This window comes from Centruroides vittatus, unplaced genomic scaffold (assembly GCF_030686945.1).
Source record: "Centruroides vittatus isolate TY-2023 unplaced genomic scaffold, ASM3068694v2 contig_882, whole genome shotgun sequence".
NCBI lineage: Eukaryota > Metazoa > Arthropoda > Arachnida > Scorpiones > Buthidae > Centruroides > Centruroides vittatus.
In genome coordinates this window covers 2,630,850-2,656,304 of record NW_027122574.1, presented here as the reverse complement: position 1 = coordinate 2,656,304, position 25,455 = coordinate 2,630,850, and the positions used below count along the sequence as shown (strand labels likewise).

The 25,455-nt window shown below is 31.0% G+C and overlaps 1 protein-coding gene across 1 annotated transcript in view; it reads right to left on the bottom strand.

The window, feature by feature from the left end:
• Pgant5 (polypeptide N-acetylgalactosaminyltransferase 5) overlaps window positions 1-23,883 on the bottom strand; it is an 84,977-nt gene extending 61,094 nt beyond the window's left edge. The window contains exon 1 of the mRNA XM_067280192.1: window positions 23,760-23,883. The gene's annotated coding sequence lies outside the window, so the exon portion shown is untranslated. The remainder of the gene's footprint in view (window positions 1-23,759) is intronic.
• Window positions 23,884-25,455: the final 1,572 nt, after the last annotated feature.

The window sequence follows — 25,455 nt, the reverse complement described above, 5'->3', positions numbered from 1 at the left end:
TAAGGTAATTTTATTAAGTTAAATAGTATTTCAAAAATATGTATTGTATAGATTCATCTCCAATGTATTTTTCTATTTTGAAATTTAAACATAATAAAAAAAAACATTTTTTTGAATCACATTAATGATAAATGCAATTTATAAGAGCTTCTGCTTAGCTAGAAAATACATACTGTATACGTTTGTGAAGTTACAATAAATTTCCTGTAAGAGAACTGATCCGAAGGACGAAAACTACCAAAAAACAACGTCATCACGGCTATTAACAATATAACGCATTTATATAATAGAGGAAAAAAAACTCATTTAACATCTATCAAGGGCAAAAAAAATAAAATAAAAAAATAAAGATTATAAAATATTGAAAAAAAACTATATAATTGCATAAATGTGGATATTTTACATCGAATGTATCGATAAAAAATATATGTATAATTAAATATAATGATAAAATTAGATAAATTACATAATAACTTACTTCTGTTAGGTGTATGTACTTCAATACGTAGAATCATATAAAGTAACACTTCTTGTGCTTTCAGTAATACTATTTATAATTTAAGTATTTCAGGTATTACCTTGTCCGCTTCTAAGTTGTAACTTTAACTTACGTATTTATAGTAACACTCATTACTGCCGGAGTAAGGCGTTATCCTACTGCTCAATATAAGCTGGGAATCAAATCCGGCCGAGTCGAAAACCCGGGAATTTTTCGGGGATGGTCCGTCCCCGTCTCCCACCCAACCGCTCACTCGCGAACCCAGATAAAAGCCCTCTTAGTGTCCGTCCGAGGGACGAAAAGAGTAAAAAGAAGTACTATTTGATTATACTTCAATCCTTCAATTCAATTTTATTAAAATTTTTAATATTTACAAAATAAATTTTAAGATTTGTAATAAGATTTAATTGTAAACTTTTGTTTTTTAATTTTTAAAATTCATCAAGCATAAAGATGGAGTCCGTAAATACGTAGTTTTCGATTTACTGGCAGATTTATAATTAAATTTTAAATCTCTGACAAGTGAAGAGCAATGGTGATAGCGCCTTCTTTTTTCCTTTCTGCTTTTCATCATCTCCCGCTGTCAATTAGCACTGATTCAATTTGTACGTCTGGAGGGCCAAGTTAAGTTTCGTTAAAGAGTACGATCGATCTCAAACTTTCGCTAGGAACTAACGAATTTATTGGCATTTATTATCGAGAACTGGAGTTCGTTCGTCGTCCGTCTGTCTACCTATTCTTTAATTTAAACGCTTTAATATCGATTAGAATATAATTTTAACCGACATTTTAAAATATATTTATGAATTGGTCAAGCTGATAAATAACATTTAATAATACTAGATTCAAAACACATCTTCAACTATAAAAACATTTGCTTATTTATGATAAAACATACACCTCACACATATCGGAATCGATTCACGGTTAATCAATTGATTTCCTCTTAATTCATCCCCAAATAGCCAAAAACTATTCGAAACTCATCAGTTACTATTGATTCAAATACCACGAATCAACAGTAACTGATTCATGATATTTCTTTCGTGGATCTCATGACCGCAGCATATGTCTACGTTAGTTACTTTAACATAGAAAGTTGTGTATTAGTTACACAACAATCTTTACGAAATTATCTAATTTTATCATAAAGTTTTATCAAAAAGTTTTACTATTAATCTAATTTCTAGAAGTTTTATCATAAAGATTAATACATATGTACAGTTTCTCGTAAACCTTACGTATGTTAACCTTAATGCTTGGATATTTCCTCTCAATTAAACTTCGATATAATAAAGGTTTTCTCAGATATTTCACATATAATGTTAACCTTAACATGGTACGTACCGTTTCCTCGGATATTTCAACCGTAATTTAACCTTTATGTCAGCTCTTCGTTAACTTTAACGTTGTTAAGTTTTTTTTTTTTTTTTTGTTAGCTATTTCGGCTATAATTTAATCGTAATGGGCTTGGTGCTTCGTCAGATATTTCTGTCATAGTTTAACCACAGAATGAGCATCTTCTGATACAAAAGTTACATTCCAAACTAATTCACCGACAAATACTTAATGCTCGTATCCAATCCGCCACATTGAAAGAGAGTATCTGTGATCATCGTGCCGCAAACGTTTTAAGTAAATAACTATTACGATATGAAGTATAAAAGAAAAAATACGGGCTGGTGTGCAGCTGGTTGCTGCATGACGATAAATGCTGCATCGTCAATGTTTTGGATCTCATTCCTAGTGTTATTCTCTAAGACGTCAATCGTGCAGGGTTTGTTATAGTACGCTACTTCCTTAACATGGCATCACAAAAAGATGTCCGGGCTGGTAAGATCGGGCGGCCACAGATTCTCGGAGATAGTATTATCCTCAAAAAAGCTCTGGATTGTCTGCATAAATTCCTTTGGTGTGTGGCATGACATTCTACTTCGCTGGAAGTAACCCTGTGTCAGTTTCACATCACCAAGTTGTTGAACAAATTCTGTGAAAATCCGCACGTATGCAGCGCTGTTCGGTGTTTCTCTAAAGAAAAAAAGGACCGATGATCCTCACATCACAGATAGAGTGTACCAAATTCCTACTTTCTCGGATGAAAAGGCGATTCGTTATGTTCATGACGATTATCGGCATTCCAAATCCTGAAATTTGTGAGATTACGTATCCGGACAAATAAAACAACGATTCATCTGGAAACCATGTGATATCGAGTATTCCAGGCGTACTGTGTACCAGCTCCTGAAACCACAAACCGTATCGAACCCTCATCTCTTAATCAGATTTCTAGAGCTGATGTACGATTGGTACTGTACATCAGTTGCATTGATTTGATGTCATTGTACCGCGTTTGATTTCTTTGCTGACCTCTGACATGTCGAGTAAGAATATCCTGTCTCCTGTGAAAGCCGTCGTAAAGATTTTGAAGGCGATTGCACGAACATCCATAACCAACCTTCTGACATTCGGTGGTTGGTTGATGTTTTTCTCGTTAGTCAAGAAGGGACCCTGTCGTTTCCAGTTTCTATACCAAATCATTTATGGTTGACTTGGCCGAGACTCGCTGCACACCATAAGTTCTCCCGTAATGCTGCAGAGTTTCGAAAGATGAGCCAGTAACTCAATAAGTTCGCATAACAAACACAGTCTCTTCCAAAGAGTACGCCATTTTGTTTCGAGCTGGAATCGTGCTTCTGCTGCCACCTAGCTGTCAACACAACACCCGATGTGTTCAACATAAGCGGAAGTACGCTTCTTGAAAATTTCATCGATTTCCATTCATTCGATTATGATTTACAATAAAAAATTTGGGTATTTTTGAAAATTGAAAATAAATTTTTGTGATTCACTACAACTCAATGAAATATATTTCTAATGAAAATCGATCAGTGTTAATTCAATCGCCCTCTTACAACCTAAAAAACTTTTATTTTCAACATTGGACTCATCTTACTCTCTTTACCACGATTCATCCAAACAACGTTATGAAAAATCCCTATAAAATGACGTCCTTTCTCTTCTGGTGTGTTTTATATGTTCGTATAATTTTATGTAATGTAATTTGTATAAAAGGATGATCGAAATGTTCTAAAACTGATTATAAGGAAAGGCGAGGGGTGTACCTATAAGTCATTATTTAAATTTATAATAAAATGTCATCGTTATATAAAATAGTTCGGATGCCTTTGGTATATTTCTCCTCTCTCTCTCTATAATAAAAAATAACCGATCATCATAATATAATTGCAAAATGTATATAATTTACTTAATTTGAAGAAGTCTTTTGGTAAAAAAAATAGAAAGAACTTATAACACAACTATTGTTTACATAACGCAGTCATAGAAGAACGTACAGTTTATAACACAACTATTGAATTAATTTACAATGAAATATGAAAAATTAATAGTTAATTACAGGACAAAATCTGACAGAGAAGATTCGAGGACGATGTTCGTATTTTTTTGGTAAAATTTTTTTTCGTTCGACAATAAATTTTAAAACTTTCTGTTATTTGGTAATATATTAATTAACACTTCATTTAAAGTGATACTTTACGTCGTTTTTTTATTTTGATACATTTTAATCCGCAATTTATCCACCGTTTCGCTATTTTCTTTCCACAGTGCGCTGGCTACACCGTCGGGGGGTAGTGAAAAGGAGATACCAAGATTCCTCCGCTAACTGTCACTTCTGTATCCGAAGTTACTAAATCTGCGGTTTAATCTCGATGTAAAAAGAGCATTCTTTAATATATTAGTATAAGAGAATATATTTCACCCATAATTAACCCTAACGTAGAGTTTTGTTAACCTTACGAGGTTAAAATCTCCTAATATTCACGTGGTTAGGATCACGGGTTGAAGACTATATTTCTGCCTTTTATAATATAAAAATATAAATATACGTGAAAGTGTATATAAATGAGTATTATTTGGTTTCAAAAATTATTACGTGTCTACTTGTTTTATTTTATATTTCATTTATTTCTTTAAAAACAAATAAAATAATTTAATTAATAATAAATTAATAAATTAATTTTTAAAATTTTCTTTTATTGAATAATAATTAAAAATTAAATTAAAATTTTCTCTCTCTATCAACATTCCTAATCTATAAATTTATGAAAAAAATAAAATCTGCGTTTAATTAAGCGTAACGAAGTAGTAATAAAAAATTGTGAACAGACAGACGGACTAATTATTTACAAGACATTAAGCTCTTTAATACATGACATAGTTACGAGAAGTTTTATGGATAGACCGATAGATAAATGTATAATTCAAAATAAATCTTTCTATAACTTAAATTTCGAAGAATCCAACGGATAAGCAATTTAATTTTCCAAAAATAAAATAAAAAAAATATTAAAAAACCTTACGGATAGATCGCTAGACGGTCAAGCAATTCGGAACAAACACTATTGTAGATAATAAATTCTGTAAAATCTTGCAGACAGACCGACAAACAGATAAACAATTCTATACATTATTGTCTAGGAAATCTTACGGACAAACAATCGACAATCGATACAGAACACTAAAATAATAATAGTAATAACACCTGTCATTAAAGAGTCAGAAATAACGCATTATTTTAATAAAGATGGAATTTTTAAGTGAAATTCATTATTATAGTCAATATATTGTTCTCATTTTATATTAATTACTATTGTATAAAACAATAGAAAAATTATTAAATAATTTAATTTCAAAAACACGTATTAATATTTATCGAATAGATTTTAATCCCGAAACATTTGAAACTGTCGACTCAGACCGTAGATGACGATATTCAATTATTCAATAACACCGAATATTCAAATTATTATTATTGTTAAAACCACAATCTCTTCTTAAGCAGTCGATTAACTTCCCTTTCATTTCTTATTTGTATATTATTTTATTTTATTTTGCTTTAAAATTAACTAGAAGTAAAAGTTTAGTGGACAAGTTAACAAAGTTCACCTAACACCTAAATAGGAACCGCCGTTCTCCCGGGAGGCATCTCCCACGTGTTGCATTGCCGTATCCATAACACGAACAATTCACCCGTTCGGTTGTCTATACGTAAAGTTTATTAAAACTAAAAAAAAAAATGTAAAAATAAATTTCTTTTATTATTATTTTTCGGTCATCGTTACGAGTAGACAACAGAACGGACGGACTATAATATATATTTATTTAATTTTTTACTTATATCTAAGTAATCAATTGTCTATTGTTTGTTTATCTGCAATAATAACCAGAAATTACGTGTGATTCGTCTGACATTCTGTATATCCGCAGAAATACTTCAAAACTACGGAGACAGATAACGAGGACATAGATGTCAGGTGTTAACAAAATAAAATTAAATTACACTTTATTATTTTCCAAATAAATATAATTACTGTTACTTAATTTGTTTGCAATTTTCTAACATTAATATTACATGAAATTAAATTGAAAATTCCACGTAAATGTCACGAAAAGACGATCTCGAAAAGATCGTTATGTTGAAAATTATAAAATTCTTAGAGCAGACAACCCAACGCACGCTGTGGAGTTATTAATAAATTATCGAGTCTGGAAAATATCACGAATGACGCAGTCGAAACGGCCGTTTGGGACAGAATCGCATGTTAAAAAATATCAAAGAATATCAGAAAACTCGAAATAGTGTCGTCTTTTTCTTAAACGAAATTTGTTTTTTTTTTTTTTTTTTTAAATTTCGTTGGGGATTGTGGGGTGTAGCCACTCCACCCCGCAATCCCCCTATTACACATAGACATTACAGCACATTTATACACAGACGTCATAATTAAATTATACATTTGATTGTTTATCGTACTTTTTAATGAATTTTTTGGAAATTAAAAAAAAGTAATGAGTAAAAATATTTAATAAAAATTACAATTAGAGAGATTTTTAATGCGAAATTATCATCGTTTAGAAGGTACTTCGAAGGGTAAATTGTCTGTAAAAGCACTCGTTCAAAGGACGAAATGTTCCTAAAATGAATTAAATTGAAAAATAAATATTTCTAGTGGTCCTAATTAGTAAATTAAAATTAACCCGACGTATCGATTCGAAGGATGAGACTTCTAAACGGGCATCAATTCGATGCATAACACGTTCCTAACGGTATTAAATTGAAAAATGAAATATTCCTAGTACATTAAATTAAAGAATAAAACATTCCCGGTGTATTAATTCAAAGGGTAAAGTATTTGTAACGACGTTTTAGAAGTACGAACGTTCCCGATGGTAATTCTAACAATAAAACGTTCCTAACGATACGTCGAAGTATAAAATGCACTGTACCTAACGACATTAAATTGCAAAATAAAACATCCCCACAGCACAAATTTAAAAAATAAAACACTCCCAGTGTATTAACCCGAAGAACGAAACGTTTCTAAGAAAGAAAAGAAATCGCATAAAATACATATATTTTAATTCTTCGAATAATCAAACCGACGGACTTTTAAAAAGAAAAAAAAACCCGATTGTTTACGTCATCGTTCCTAACACCTATATCAGAGGTTTACGACTATTTCCATCAGTTATCATTATATCGTTGTACGCGGTCGAAGCTGACGCAAGCATCTTTGAGTCGTAGTCGAATACAGTAGTCGTTACGCCAAACTCTGTCCACGATATTTCATTGACTCTCGCAGCACGCCGGACAATGGTTGTTTGCCATATGCCCGGCCTGGCAAACATCCAAAGAATGATACAAACAATTGAATGCGGTTCCATTGCGAGATAAAGGCTAAAGAAAAATCACATATAGTACATATTCTCTTTGTGTCCTTCCCCGTAACCTTTGACTGCGCATTTCTTTACGTTTTTCTCTTATCTTTCGAGTGTCATACTTCTTTTCCGTTTTATGATATGTTAAATTTACGTAACGGGAATATTTATTTGAGAAAATAAAACGTATACACCATCGAAGGGAAGTGTCGATAGCGTTATTGATATAGTGTTTTTAATGTATCGACTCCAAGAAATTAACCTATTATTTTTCGAGGAGTAAATTGTTCGGAATGGCATTAAAATGCTCCTAATGGCATTATTTCGAAGAAGAAATTTTTCTTAATGGCATTAATATGAAGGTAAGATGCACCTAACGCACCCATTTCGTAGAATAAAACGTTCATTTAACGACTTACATTCCCAGAATAAATGCTTAATACAGACTAAACATTTCGGTTTTTCGAATGAAGGAAGTCGTATCGTACTTTTTCTTTAATACTTTCAAATATTGAAGTCTTTTCAATAACGTTACGAGATGCGAGTTTATTAAAATTCATATTTTTCCTGCCTGTTGACATTTTTCGAATAACGAAAAAAAAAAACACGATAACGTCGTAAAGCAGCTAACCCGTATTTTGGATAATAAAATAACATCATTTTTGATTAAAATTCAAAAAACACCTCCCAATCTTCTCTGGCACGAAGGGGATGCGTATTAATGGATTTAGGGGCACGGTAACCTACCGGTTGGAAAACTCATTTCGAAAATCGATCGATTTGTCTTATAAAACTATTCGAATATAATATTAAATGCGAAACTATGTTGCTTCGTAATTACGCTTCGCGCTAATTTATGCCATTAGATTAATACCAAAGCGCAGAAATAACAAATTAATCATCGGCACGTCATAATTTTCGTGGTTATTAAAGTTGTATCACATGCGATAATTCGTCGAGCATTTCAACCACCTCACGCGAAATTCGGACGAGAAAGACAAAAATATTGAAAACTATAAAATAAAAATAAAAAACAAACAGCTTAATTCTCATCTTATAAATTTGCAAACAATATTAAAAATCTTAGAACAACTCACAAAATTAAAAAAAAAAAAAATCGTGGCGAAAGCTCGTGAATTCAATTAAGTGGCAATCAACCCGATGTTATGTTCGCTTTTCACAATGAAGACGTCACTTAAACCCGTCGATGTCGTCTCGGCAACACCAGGAAGAAGCTCATTTATCTAGTAGGGGGTTGTCAGTGAGAAACACAGAGAGAGAGTGTGTGTGTGTAAAAGAAAAGAACGAGAGAGAGCGCGAGGAGCACCTTTACAATTTCTTCCTATTTGTCATTAATGATGTGTTCTCTTCAATCTGAATACCGTAATTATAAAGGGAGATAACATCAAAGAAAAGCAAATTTAATTGGAAAATTCCGAAATATTATTTAGAGTCGAGCGAATTCTTTAACCTTGTGCTAAGTTATTTGTCAACTCCTATCGAGAAGTATTTTAACTCGTGAAAAATCAGCATCGCCTCCATCACAAAAAAAAAGAATTAAATCCTTTATAAAAGATTTCATATCATACAAAACTCTCTTATTTTATCCTCTAAAATAATCTTTCCTTCTTTCATATATATATATATATATATCTAAATGACAGCTATCTTAATAGAAATATAGAAAGGTATGCAGACAGATTTCTTAAAGGAAATAACATTTTTTTAAGAGAATGAATGGATTTTCGAGAAAAACTGCGAGACAGGAAAGAAGCGTTAAATGTTCGAAAGTGGGAGAGAGAGGGGGGGAAATAAATAAATAATAAATGAAAAAGTTCAGGATCTGTTGCGAATATCGAACAAACCCGTCAAATTGCATAGCGGTCATGACAGATGGATGTTGAGAAATCGAGCGATGCTCATCACTTTTGGAAAAGCTGTCTTCTTCGCTTCCAAAGCGCATCAGTCAGACGTCAGGACAACTTTTAAAAGAGTTAGGAATTCTCCATATATTGATTCTCGTATTTAAAAATAAAAAAAAAAAACCGGAAAATTTATCAAAGGTCGAATTTATAAATGATTTTTTTCTCTTCTTCCTGGAAAATTTAATTGAAAAAAATAAAGTTTGTGAAAAAAACACCGATGCGATAAACGAATCGTCGCCTAGTTTTGAAAGTTAAAAAAAAACTATGTTAATTTTTAAACTATTAAACTTTTTAAATGATAAATTCATTTTTAAATACAACAAACAATGTATATATTTATTTATTTTTATAATTTAGAATCGGAGGATGTTGACTCTAAGAATTTTAATCCGTAGTTCGAGATCTACTTTTAACGTTAAAAAAAGAAAATCGATTGAAGGAGGTTGGAAAACTCTAATCACTCATCAAATATTTTTTTCCTTGTTCTTTAATTTTTCGGTATTTAAATTTGAAGTAATTATTTTCATTGAAATAATTGTAAATTCATCGATAATTTTTGTAAAAAATTTCATATTTCTAAAATAGAATAAGACAAATAATAAAGTTGCTAATAAATATTTTACAGGGTGGCTAATAAATATTTTAAAATTAGTTTACATATAATTAATATGATAATCTTGTCATAATATGCTTCAATTGCCACAGTATCCGAGGACAATAAAACAAATTGGAGACAATGAAAATGCCTTTATTTAACAATATTCTCTTTATAAATTATCAAAATGCATTTCGATTTTCTAATCAAATTTAAGTCCTCTTCAGTTAAGATTATAGCAATAATATTAAAGAAGCAAAACCAGAACACCCGATACATATGTGGTAAATATGATCGAAACTCTATAATACCTATCCAATTTCTCATCTATGTAAACGAATTTTAAAATATTCATATTTCTATGCAAACAGATTTTAAAATTAAAAAAAAAAATGTTTATTTTTCAGATTCTTTAATTGCTATACTTTTTATTATTTAAAAATACTATAACTAATCTCCAGTTCTACAACTCCATTGATCTTATGTATATGTTCCGCTGTGTCTGTCTATCACTCTTTATGACTTAACATAATCATGGAATGAAATGTAGTTTAAAGCTATTTTTCCTATAAAAACACCAAAAGAAGTTTATTTTCGTATTTTTCTGTCATTCCAGAACAAAAATAGGTGACCGTTCAACGCTATATAACACAGACGAGAAATCAATGAAAAACATATCTGAGTTAGTTTAAACAATCGAAACATTGAAAGAAAATCGTATTTTTGAACAGGAAAAGAAAAAGAATTGCTTTTGAAGGAAAGAAAAAAAAACTGTTGCTTTTGTACAGAAAAATTTCGAAAACGTCAATGCAAATCGCAATCGTAAATAAAAAATAAACCGACACCTTAGAACAATTGCGATTTGTGTTTACGAATAATAGCAATAATGATACTTTCTCGTTACATAAACGTAGCAATACTGCCAAACAAATGCTGCACAATGCTCACTCTTTGTATGACAAGTACAGTACATGAAGATTCAAAGTATTTTGGTAATAAAAATAGATTTAATAATTTTCCAATATAATAAAGCCATCAAGATTACAAAAATAGTAAACAAATAGAAAAAGTTTTTGAATAAAATATCAATAAAATAAATTCTCTAGAAGATTTTTAAAAATAAAATTAAAATAAATAAACTGTATTTTTACGAATGCAATCAACTTTTTATACTTCAACGATTTTTTTAACATAAATTATTGTAAAAATATGTAAAACACTCTATTATAATCAAACATAAATAAGCTATAAATGACGTGTTCGATTTTCCTACTTAAGATAAAGAGCATAAAAGGACATTAAGGTCAAACTTGTATAAATTATCATCTTACGTCTCATCTGTTCGAAAATTTTATTGCTCCGGCTCACCAATTCACTAGAATATATATATTTAGTTCTAGACGAAGAATTTTAGAACTTGAAATCTTCATCAGTGTAAGAGCACAGCCGAAAGAAAGAGCCGTTTCGATAAAATTAAATAAGAGAAATGGCTTCTTTAATGCAATTTTGTGCTTTCGATGGCAGTAATTTTAACAAAATAGTAATGTCTTTATAATGCCTATTGGTTTTTTTAAAGTTCGGAACATCTAAAATAACTATACAAGCATAGTAATTGTTTTTAAAATCATTAGATGTTCCGCAAACAAGAAACTTTCTAATCATAAATTACACTGATTCCATTACTTAATATTAAGTATCCTCCACAAAGAAGAGAAAAAGTTTCTTCTCCATTAACTATGTTAACTATTGTAGCAGCCGTCTTAATCAAGTTACTCCCGAAAAACAATCGTAGATTTTTCCCTAAATATTATCATTTCTAATCAAGATAGTATCATTTATTGTTATAAAAAATTGAGCATGACGTTAATTTGTAGCCTTATAAATGGATAAAAACTTGTTTTGATATAAAAAAAACAAAGTATAAATAAATTTTTCCTACATTTTCAATACATTAAAAGACATACACGAGTATATTTCACCGCAGTAGACGAACGAAATATCGATTTGCCGGGCAAACATCATGTTCGAGTATAGTGTTGTAAGTTAACTCATTAATATTGCATCAATAATGGAATATTTGATGTAACTTTTTGGATTCTGTTTCTAAATCTATAATGTATAATCGCCGAGGATTTAGAGAGGAAGATAATACGAGAATATAAATAACAAGAACGGCAAAAGTAGTTTATTACATTCTTTATTTTGATATAACTTAGGCTACGCGATATTATTTTAGATTTACGAGTAAATTAAAGCGTATCGACATTATTAAATATAATAATTTAGAGAAGTTGTTGTTGTTGCCCGCGGATTTGTAAGAGCAGATCTTTCATTGGTTCGTCCCTCGGTCCGTAAAACTAGTTGTTATCCTGCAGTGATCAAACTATAGGAATCGGATAGTGTTTACCTTGTCCTTCGGGGATTTCGTAAGGTTAGATCCTTTGGTAAAATTGGTTCTTTTGGGTAAATGTAGTTGTGCCGCGAGTCCAGGAGAGCTATTATTGTTTCTTCAATTGGCAATAGCAGATGTATTTCCTTCGACGTTCCTCTGCCATTTGGTTTTGATGAATTTATCATCAAGAAGAAATATTTCGAGTCCACATTTTTTTTTTTATTTAAAGATTTAGTTCAGATTACGGTTTATTACCGGAATCCTTTTGCTGGGGAAATTAATACAGATGATCTATATATGTGTGTATCTCGATCTCTACTAAAATAATAACTTTGGTCAAATAAAAAATAGTTTTAGTCAATAATGGATTCTTACCGATATAGTAACTTAACCAATAATGGATAAACTGTTCAAATAGTGGATCATTTGTCGATAATCATCGCGTATAAGAAGTCATTCTCTTCACTAAAAAAGAAAAATGAAAAAGTAACCGAACGTAAGTACATATTTTTCAAAGCGCGATCAATAATTGTTACCTATTGGCATTTACTATTAAATCAACGTAAACTCAATTATAAAATTAAATCTAATCATTTAAAATTCTCATAAAAAAAGCTAATTAATTTATCTAAATTATTTTTAAAAATTAAAAGAATCTGACGATAATCTATGTACGAAATAATTCAATTTCAAATGTTATTTGAAAATTTGAAATAAACCAATAAGATCACTTCATTTAAAATTAACCAATTAATCCAACGATAATAGTACACGTTTTTTTTAAATTGACCAATCAGCGCGTTTTATGCATTAAATTCAAAAATTGAAATAAAACCAAAGAAACTAGCGACGATATTACGCCAGTCGAAACAACTAATAAGAGCATTTGAGATTTAAATCTAAACAATAAATTATTGTTTCTAAATCTGGATACATCCAACAGTTTGATTTCAAGACAAATTATTTTTAACCGGTTTTTATTAATATCACTTCGAGAGATAAAATATCGATTGGAGAATCGTCGGCTTATCTTAAAACCTCTTTGCCAAGAAGTCGAAGACACAATATCCGAGACAATCTGTAGAATTGAATATCGATTTTTCCTCTTTACCCTAATAAGGACGAAATTCGCAATATTGCGGTTAAGTTCCATTAAGAATGAAATAATTTTTTTCTCTTTAAAAAAAAAAGGACAATTCTAACAAATCATTACTTTTAAAAAATTTCAAATATTTAAATTCAGTCGGGCGCAATCCAATTTTAAAATATTTAAAATATACGGCGCATAGCGTACGTAAAGAATCTCTAATCGACGAACGTGCCACGATGATTTTTTTCTTAAAATCGTAAAAAGAATCACTTATGTATACGTCGTTTCCGGGTCCGAAACCCCGCGACTTGAGATTACGGGACTACCTAAGAGCCTCGTTTATACGAGAGGCGACCGAGAGGCGACGTTCACCTCTCGGCTGTCATAAAAGGAGGGAGGAATTTCGTCACGACCGCGTGGCGAAACCGAAAGCCAAAGGGACCGTCGAGAGCTCTTACGTACCTTTGACCCTTATTTTTTCTAACTGGCGAAATATGTGGAATGGAGTGGGCGACTCTCGACACGCCTATGGCTTTTTTTTAGCACCCCACGGAGATGGCCATAAAAAATAAATATCCGACGTCTTGGCCGGTTGTTTATTTTACCTTAATTAGAATACCCTATTTTATGGAATAGAGCGAAACTAAATAAAAATACCATAAAGAAACAAACACTATCCACCGTTTTATATTACGGAAACGTTATAAATAGTAAGAAAATGAAAGAAACATCCTATCTTCCATACGCCCGTTTCCGTGGCCTAACTTACTGAATTACAAACAGGGTTGCCACTTTAGCCGAAAATCTGCCAAATCTAGCTTTCCCGTAGCGTCACATAATAATTCCTAACCGCTCTAACCGCTGCACATAATAATAATACGATCCTAAAAATTTCGGTTGGTACCAGAGAAATTTTGCCCGGTACGTTAGGCGATTTTGACCGGCGCGCTTAAAAATCCGCGACTTTCCTCCCCTCTCGACGAACGATGGCGCAGACTATCTTCGACGTAATCGTTTCTGTTATTGAAATATAATTATTGCGCTTTGTTTCTTGCCGAAATTCGTTAGAAAATGTACGTCATGGCGGATCGAGGGAACATCGGCGCCAAATTTCGCCCAAGCGGCTAAATTTTAAAGCAAACCTTTTTATGGAAATCGAAGCCACGGTACACATACCAAATTTGGTCGAGATTTGCCGAATGGGTCTTGCAACGAAGAAATCCGATCGCATAGTCTTTAACTGCGAACATGCCGTATTTATTTTTCGTGAAAATCTGGATAAGAAATTCAAAGAACGAAAAATTTAAATCCCAAAGAGAAAATTTATTCGTAAAAAGTTTATTTTTTGAAAATGAAAATCGTGAAGAGGAGAATAAAATTTTGTGTGGCAGAGATTTTCGTAAAAATCGTAGAACTTTCTCTCTCCGATTTTCGGCTTGCTACGAGGACTTTTTAAAAGCGAAAAACGTTATTCCGGTTTTTTTTTTAACTCTTTCCGCCCTGTGGGCACTAAGAGGGCCTCTTTTAGTAGGCCCATTATGGGTTCGGCCAGGCCCACAATGAGGCGACCGGGTGGTGAGGGACGGGGCCCGACATATCCGAACGGACCACCCCCCGAAAAATTCCTGGGGATTATTCGACCCGTTCGGATTCGATCCCGGGTCCCCCAGAGCGGTAGGCTGCCACCTTTACCGCTCGGCCATCCGGCCGTCTAACGTTATTCCGGTTACTAAGATCAAGATTACGTCAAAAATGCTTTCGAAAATAATGAAAAGGTAAGAATAAGAGGATATGCCGTGGAAATATGTTAATGAAATCCTTACAATAATAGCGAGGTTGAGGCCCAAGTTTTAGACGCGAAAACGTGTACGTCGGACGTTCGGCGCCGCTTTCCTGTAAGCCTAGAAGTTTAACAATGGCGTTTGGAACGTCGAGCATGAGTATCTGTCTTGAAAAAGAAAGGCTAGAAATTGAGCTCACTGCTAGGAGGCTGAACCTTCCATGGCCATGCCAGCAACAAGATTTAATTAAAAACAAGGAATTATATAAATTGTTCTGCAATCTTGTGCATAGTTATGAACTAATTTCCCCCATTACTACTAGAGAATGACTTTTAGAAATGACCCTTTTAATGCATCTACTTTATCAATGTCATCTAGGCATATTGTATATATACTATTTATATATGTAAATAGAATAATATTAAATTTTAAGAGCATTCATTTCATATATTTGATATAACATGTCTTGATTGGTTATGAATATACTTATAAATTAATTGACACGCACTGCACGTACTGCATTGTAAATGTAATATAATATAATCGTATCTAATGTGGTAAATACTGCAATCATACTTTATATTATTCTGTGTTTTACTTCTGTCAACGTTTTACAGTTTATAATGCTAAATATTATATACATAATAAAAATATAATGTTATATTCCACGGTTCGTTTGTACAATCGTTACAAAGATTTATAATACTTATTTTGTTTTAAAGCAAAATAATTAATTACATTTCTTTATTACTTAAGTATATAATAACGTATTAATTAAACGATTTATAATTTGTTTTGTTTCGTATTAAATTATTATTTTATACGTCAAAAATATAATTATATTATTCATAATAAATATATCATCATTTATTTGTTTAGTTTTATTCTGTATTATATAATTTATATCACTTGTTAACAATGTATAAATATATATATATATATATATATAAAATAACCTATAAACATATAATTTTCAAACATTAAATATATTGTATATTTTAGAAATACTGTACAGATAACAAATATGGTATATATTCAATGTACTGTACATCAATCAATTTTAAAACCTTGTTGTGTGTTGTTGGTACTATACTGTATAAATATAAAATTGAGTTACATAATCGCTTGGTATATACATTGGGTTTGTATCCTACATGTATACTATACTCTATTGCAGGGGTGGCCAACTTTTGTGTACATAACATCTACTTTTTATCTTAAAAATGTGTCGCGATCGACTTGTTGTCATAGGCATAGTCTAAGTGGGGGGACGTGTGAAATACATACTACGTTTATACGCTGTGTTTCAGTACGAGGTGCACTGCTTATGAATCGAGTCATAACTGCATGCATACTGTTGCGTTCGGTTACAAAATATGTAATACATTAAGTCAAGACATCGCGAGCGATCGACCGGTCGATCGCAATCGACTTGTTGGCCACCCCTGCTCTATTACTTACTTTATTATATGTATATCGTTACTCTGTATATTGTTGATTGTTATTTATGTATATATACGTGTATTTAGCGTATATACTAAGATTGTATACTAATCTATTTAATCTACATCCTATGAATATATTCTATATTCCATATAAATACCAAAACTTATAGAAATATTCTGTATTCAGTGTATATACCGTGCCTGTAGTTTGTATAAGCAACCCGTCTTTTGTATACCGTCACCTGTATCCTACAATAATGTTTTTCACTTCAATACATCTTTTTGTATTCCTCCCACTCTAAATTTATTGTATATTTATATTAACAATAATTATTTAAGTCAATACAGTAACAGTATTACTTTCTGTACTTTGTAACCTGGCTATGCTTAGCGGAACGGGGAATATACTAATATCTAGTATGTTAAATAAAAAGATGATGATGATGATGTCGAGCAAGATTCCATTGACTTTCCAAACACCATTGTCAAACTTCTAGGCTTACGGGAAAATGGCGCCGAACGTCCGACGTACACGTTTTCGCATTTAAAACTTCGGCCTCAACCTCGCTAATACGTCTCTCTCTCTTCGCTTTTAGGAGTAACGCTACTGCACGGAGAGAAATTCGTACAGAAGGAAGAAAGTGACGAAGAGAAATCTAAAAAGAATTAATCATTAATTAGTTCTGGTAGGTTTTTCGATGCATTTGGTTCAATAAAAGTAAAGGACTTTGCGTTTTTATACACAATGAAATAGCATTTCCATTTATCTTCGTGATTAGAAAGTTATTTAAGGTGTTCGATCAATCATTCACACTTAATTTTCTTCGTTAAGTTTTCTTACGTGACTACACGATTGTAGAAAACTATTTATTTTACTTTTTAAAACTATTAAAAATTATTAAATTAAAAGAAAAATGTCGGGTTATTTAAATTGATCAAAAAACATTAATTATATAGACAAAAGGGATGGAAAATGAGGAAAACATCGGAAACATTTCGCCATACTTTCAATTAGTTTGTAGAAAACATTAATCTTTTGCCATTTTAAGCAGTAACACGCGCGCTAATCATCTTTAGAAAGTAGGTTAATTACAATTTGGGGACATCGATAGAGGAGAAAAGAACTTTCTATCAGAAAACTTTACACTCAAGTGATGATAATAAATAGGAAAAGGTCAAAATTACCGATTCGCTAAAGGGGTAGGTGCTCTTAATAATTCCCTATCTTAGGTAAACGATCGTTTCAGATACCGTAGTAAGTAGGGCATATAATTGGAAAGAATTTTGTGAATAGTAATCTCTAGAATAACGCCGTTTCAACAGTATATATGAAAATAAATACTAAAATTAGAAACTGTTAGGTAATCTATTGCGGTTACTCACGCAAATGAACGATACGAAAAATTTCCTCCTATTAATTCGAATTGCTGAATATTAATTACATTATCGTCACTCGAAACTTATAGAATCCAGTTTAGAAAATACGCTATTAAATTATCACGAAATGATTTAAATACTTTATGTATTGTACAGATATTTTTAAACTAGCATAATAGTATATTTCTAGAATTGTAGATTAATTCTTGAAATTTTTGACGTGCAAATAAATGAAATGTTCAGATTTACTTACAAATACATAGCATGTCTTTTTTTTAAATAGAATTAACACTTTAAATAAAGTTTAACGTAAAAAATAATTGAGAGAAATTTCATGGAATTCGTTAAAATAAATCGCATTAAAAAATTAAACAAGCGTGAATACTTAGAAATGTATATATAAAAAAATTACAGAAATAAATTCTAAGTAATTAAACGCACCGATTACGGTATCACACGGTAAAGTAACAAACAAAAGCCAGATTAAAAAATGTTTTCCCTTCTTTTTTTTCACATATCCGTGTTGCTCGTTCACCAGTGGTTTTCGGGGGTTTTTGCACCCCTGGGAGTGCGTCACGCTACAAGGGGTGCACAGCCAATTTCAAGACAATCTTTTTATTCGTTTCTTAATATTTTACACAATTAACGAAAGATTAATTTAAAAATGATTAAATCTTTTCGATGAACAATGATAGAAATTATTTAAGTAAATTAAAGAATGCCAGAGGGCATATGGCAACACTCAGTCATCCCAGCGAGTTAGCAACAAATCGTAATTTGCGTCACTTTGTTGATAAATTATAACCATTTTTTTTTTCTTTCTTTCTTTCTTTTGTGCTCTAATAGCTGAAAAGGAAAAACTCGGAAACTTTGGATGAACCAAATAACAACCAAATAGGCCTGTTACTGCTATTAGAGAACAAGAAAACACACAAGTGGATACTTCTGACGAAGAGGAAAACGCCTATATTTCGGCCTCATTGTACAAATAACACCGCCAGTCAAAAACCCGAAAGTATATTAGAAAGTTAGATATTTTCAAAATAATTACGTGAAACGTTAAATTACGTACACTCGTATTAATAGTGAACCTCCGTCCTCTGAATATTTTGTCACGATAACCCGAAGCCATCAAAATCAGAAAGACGTTTAAAATCCACGCAAAAAGCAAACAGGATTTTTTCAGTGTTTTCTGAAAATCTGCAATGATTAATCTAAAAGTTTGCAGAACACACCGATCTTAAAGAAAAATATTTGAAAGCTTCTTTTGAAGTTGGTTACTTGATAGCAAAAGAGAATAATCCTCGGTCCGTTGGTGAAATGCTTCTTTTTCCTGCCGATTGACATCATTCACGAAAAGAAACATTCTAGGAAATTAAAAACAAATCCTTTGTCAGATAATATTATCGCAAGGCGCACAGAGATGATAGCTGAAAATATGAAAAAACGTTTATTAGAATAAATAAATGTGAGGAAAATTTGCTTTGCGACTGGATGAAAGTGTGGGTATCTGTAATATGACTCATCTTCGTGTTTTTGTTAGATATTTTATTAATGATGAATTACACGAAGAAATGCTTCTCTGTCACCCACCTAAAAGGAGATGTACAGAAGAAGAAATATTTTCTGAAATAAATAATTTTTTCGTGACAAACAAATTCTCTTGGGATAATTGTACAAGTATAATATCAGACGGTGCAGCTGCTACGATAAAAGTGAAAGAAGGATTTAGAGATAAAGTAACCGAAATAGCACTTCGTGTTAAATTTATTCATTGCATTATTCATAGACAAGCAATTTCAGCAAAGAAATTAGAGTCGGAGTAACAGTACATCAAGTAATATAAGATGCCATTTTTGTCGTTAATTACATAAAATCTAAGTCATTAACGAGTAGAATCTTTGGAATACTTTGTGCCGAGACAAGCGGGCAAACACGATACACTTTTGTATTACGCGGGGGTGTGCTGATTATCACCGGGCAAAATACTACAGAGAATCGTCGAGCTTAAAGTCGGACTCAATTTTCTTTTTTGGATAAAGTTCAAAGTTTTCGGGTTTTCTTTTTTACAAACAAAAATGGCTACCTACTTGATATATTTGAAAAAGTAAACATTTAATTTGTCGCTTCGTGGCAAAGGCGATGATTTTTTAACTATGAGCGAGAAATTTACAACCTTTAGAAAAAAACTCATCCTGTGGAGAAAGAATTTTGAAATTTAAAATGTAAGGACGTTTCCATCTATGAATGGTTTTATAAAGCAGAAAATGAAATAACTATAGCAGATGAGAAACGTCGTATTCATACTCATACTCGAAGAATTTAGAAGCAGAATTTCCTAATCAGTTTGAAAATCTCTCACAGAAAGAATTTAAATGGGTATTGAATCCATTCTATGAACACTTAAACTCGGAGCATCCGCCAATCAAATTTCAAGCATCTTTTCTCGAGAAAAAAAAAATATATATATCCGACTAAAACAATGAATATCCAAACTTGCTACAATTGCAACAAATGCCTCGCTCCTTTTTAGTTCAACATATCTTTGTGAAGTGACCTTTTCTCCGCCGTAGTTGAGTTTAAAACGAAAAGAAATAAACTGAAGTCTATCTAAGAATTTCTGTCATAAGCAATTCAACCAAGATTTCTCGAATAAATGAAACTCCGTCAAGCACATTCTTCGCACTAAGTTATTTAAATACCGTAAGTTTTTTCTTTTATATTTTTATATACTAAATATTTAGAAAATATCGAAAAAATGCACCTTCGCAGAGATATAATTTTGTATATTTATTTTTTAATGTAATTTTAATTTGGGGAGCGTGTAATTTATTTCTTCGTAACCAAACAAACGATTGAAGACCATCGCGCTACAACACCTCTTATACACAAAACAACAACAAAAAAACACATAGACCGTATTAAAAATCTCCTTCGCTACCCATAAATTTAAGAAATTTTACTTCCAACCGTAATTTTAACATTCATTTCTCATATATATATAATAACTAAATACGTAATCCTGTTACACCGTAATCACTAAAATGACATCAACTGGATAAATATAGATATCGCGTTACGTATCTGTGAATTATAACCAGATGTGCCAGTACATTAAATTTATTATTACTTTTTTATTTATACAAATTCAGTTATTACATTAATTATACCATCGTTTATTTAAAAGTATACACTTACAACTTAAATATGTTTTAAATGTCATCTTTATAAGTAGGTTATCGGTGTTGTTTAAAGCTAAAATTTCGTTTTGTTAAATCGCTTGTTTAACTATTCGACTCGTAAATAACCTTAAAGTAAATAAAAATCGGCACCGGTATGGATAAATTTCTAAATAACGAGTGGTTCCGAGTGATTAGTACAACACGCCATAAATCGGGAGAAAGACAAACAAATCGTTAATATAGATTCGATTTTATCCGTAATAAATAATGATTTATTGACGAGGTTGTGGTCGAAGTTTAAAACGCGAAAACGTGTACGTCGGACGTCGAGCGCCGCTTTCCTGTAAGCCTAGAAGCTCGACAATGGCGTTTGGAAAGTCAGTGGAATCGTGCTCGACATTCCAAACTTCTAGGCTTACAGGAAGGCAGCGCTCGACGTCCGACGTACACGTTTTCGCGTTTTAAACTTCGACCACAACCTCGCTATTTACTGTATTACCGTTAAATGCAATTTATTTCTACAGACCTTAATATTTGTCACCGTATAAATGAATTACAGAATCACAAAAAGCCATCTAATGTTACGCAAACAATTTTAAAATTTTATGCCAATTATTCCAGGCGGAGAAGAATATATATTAGTCGAGTTGTAAAGATTTAAGATACGTTTCGCTCGACAAATCTCGTATATATCTTGTATTTTAAGAGAAAGAATTTTAATGAAGCGAAACGTTTCCGTATTATCCTAACTTAAGAATTTTAATTATTTATAATTTATATAAGTAATTAGAAAATTAAAAAAAACAACCTTTTTTTTAGATTAAAATACTTGGTCTAATTGAATATTTTCTACATTAATCGAAAAGTAGAATTTATTTTTAATGGTCTTAAATTTTTCTTTTTTAAGTTTCGACTCTTACAGATTTAATTCTTTACCGGAAAGAATAATCGGGATAATATAAAAGTAACCGATTGGTCTTGCGGTGTATTAAAGGATTTTATAAACTTTGCACGGGTCCGTAGTTAGAAGATGGATTTTTTCTCAAACAATTTATTAAATTTTATTATATTTTTAAAATTTAAATAATTAATCGCGCTCGTGCCATAAAATAACATTTGAAAAATATTATTTTACGGCGCTTTGCGTAATAAAAAGTTGCTTTTCCTTAGCCTAGGAATGAAGGCGCAATTTTCTGTAGCAAGAATGAAACATGTAGTTTTTTTATAATACGAATGCGCACGTAGGATAAAAAATAATCGCGGCGATTAAAAAAGATGCAAACGGACTCATTTTATATGTGCAATTCTGTCGCACGATGGAAAATCGCGTGTGTACTCCCACACGTAAAGACACGCGACGTAAAAAAGAGGTGACGACTTTTCGAAGATGATTACGGTATAAAATTATTAAAATATAAACAATATACATAATTTTTTGAATATTTTGATACTTTCTATAAACATAGCTATTAAGAAAATATGGTTAATGTTACCTATGGCTCCAAGATGGCGGCTAGTCTGATTCCGGCAAGGAAACAGTGGGGACGCACGTTCTAACTTAACCTATTCTAATAATTTTGTTGGTAATAATTATGGTGATTTATTAGTATAGGTTAGATTAGGTTAGAACGTACGTCCCCCACTGTTTCCTTGCCGGAATCAGACTAGCCGCCATCTTGGAACCATAGGTAACATTAACCGAAAAGATGATACTCTTTGGGAAAAAACAGAATTAGGAAAATATTTTGCTACTATTATAAATATACATTACTTTATTTGAAGATACGCATCATAAATTTGTATTTTTTCAAAAATAAAGATGATTTTATTCAGAATGTAAAGTAATAACTCTAACATTATCATTTAACAGAGAGAAAACTGACGAGAAAGAAAAATGTTTGCATTTCTGATTTTTTTTTCCTTTCGACCGCTTACTTTTCCTTTCTAAATTGTTAGCTTTGACAATATCAAAGAAATTAAATTTAACAACGTTAAAAGAAAAAAAAACTGCGGGCACTCGAAGATCACATTTAATAAAATATATCGTCGAAATTTTTAAATTCAATTATTAATTATTTAAATTAATTTTCTTAAAATTTCATATTTAATTCAAATTTTTATATACACTTAAATTGTAAATACATTACTTAACTTAGAATACAGAAAGCTTAGATACAATTCGTATTTATATTAAAATAAATAAAAGTATTAATGAATTAATTTTTTTAAATGGGTAAAAATATTTTACATTAATGGTCAATATATTATCGCAGTGGTTCGGTAGTCGGCCACGACGAATTTTGGCAATAATTCAAGCGAAAATCCTTGTTTTTTTTCCAATATTACAGTAACGAAATATAGAAATTTACACAAACATTAAATCTAATGATAAATATATTTTAATGGAGTTTAAAAAACATTTTAAGAAAACAGTTTTATTTATCGATTAAAAAATGAATTACGCATAAATTTTAAAAGCGAAACATTTAAAAATGATTAAACAAAAACAAGTTAAAAGTTTGACGTTTTTTTAAAAATCCGCAAAATTTATAACTGAGGAACGGTGGAAGTTACTTTTAGATAATTTGTTCATACACGAAATATAGAAAAGTTACCTAAACGTAACTTCCACCGGGTATATTACACACACACACAAATACATACGTAAGTTACCGGGTGTATTTTAATAAGATAAACAATTCGATGGATTGGGAGGAAAATAAACAAATGGAAGATACCTTTCTCATCGTCGTCATTTAAGAACCTTAAGTCTTTCGGATCGCTAATGCAAACACGCATCGACAAACTGCAACACTCCACACTCGAATGAAATCCTCGTCGTACGAGTGGCTCCCAACTAACTCCCGCCACGTAAAGCATCGATAGTGGCGACGTACGACGTCCGTTTAAGTAAACCGTAACAGCAGATATTGTATTTCTTTTTTATTAAAAATCATACTACTACATTAATAATTTATTTCGTGTCAAAATAATATTTTAAATTTAAGAAATATTAAAATATATTATCGACCCGTTAAATTTTGTATATAAAAAAGTTAATAACCAGAGCGAGAGCCGGCGTATATTTGATCGATATATTCCCTAGAGTATCGATGACATTCTTTACAGTCAAAATTCAATTTAAGTCGTTTAATCTTAAAAGAAAATAAGAAAAATAGACGAGTTTAAGCTTTAAAAAAATGAATTAAAAAAAAATCAATTTTTGCGCATGCTCATAAAAGCAACAGTTTGAAATCGCTATGCATAAAGATCTTTTCTTTTTCAAATTCCTATACCACAAATATGGCGGAAAGTAAAGCCATATTTACCATTTAAGTAAATCTTTTCAAATCATTATTCTCTTTTCCTCCTGCAAATGGTAAATGCCATTTGCAGGAGGAAAAGAGAATAATGATTTGAAAAATGAATTTAATTAAATAAATAAACGAATCATGGTGTTTACATTAAGATGGCAAATAACAGAAACCTTCTAAGATTAGTTTATTTAGTTTTTCCTCGTTTTACGTGGGTGGAAAAGTTCATTTTAATAAAAATTTATCCAGAAGAAGATTTGAAAAGAATTAATTCGAACGAAAAAATATCGGTTTGTATTCGTGTTTAATAACAAAGTGGATCTCGCTCGGGCATCATTTTAATGATTCGAAGAACTATAAATTTAAGTTATCGATCCGAATGTCAATATAAAGTAAAAGAAGTAAATTTTTCTTTTCTTATCCACCAGTAACTTGTAAAAGGTTAATGACGGAGTCATCTGTAAACTAGACACGACGAAGGTGAAATTTCAGAAGTCTGTCGATTTAAACAGGAAAAAATATTTAAAAAAAAGAGCAGAATTGATCGTTAGACATCGAGTCGATGGCTTCCGGAATCGAGAAGTTAACTTATCTATGGGAATCTACGCATTAAAAAATAAAAAAATAAGTAAATAAACGCTTTTATAAATCGTATATTAAATATATATATATATTATATAATTTTAAACCAAGAATTATAGATATTAAATTATTCAAAGAGCAAAAAATTAAAAGGGAGAGGATCTACTATTAGACATTAGACGAGTTCTCGATTTAAAATAGTAAATGTTTTATAAACTTTATAAATTGTATATTTTTTATAATATATTTTATATACGGTATATTATAAATATTTAATATATATATATATTTATTTATAACGAGAATAAAAATTTAAATATATTTTTTTAATGCCTAGCCAATAAATAATAAAAATTAATTCTATTTGTAAAGCTGGCAGTCGAGCGAATGGTTTATAATTTATTATTAAATTTAACGTTTATTTTATAAATTAAATTTTTTCCTTTAAAATTATCGACCGGAATTCGATAAGTACAGAAATAGGCGCGCATTCGTTCCACGTAAATAATGCAAATTTTATGAAGTCGAAAACAAAAAT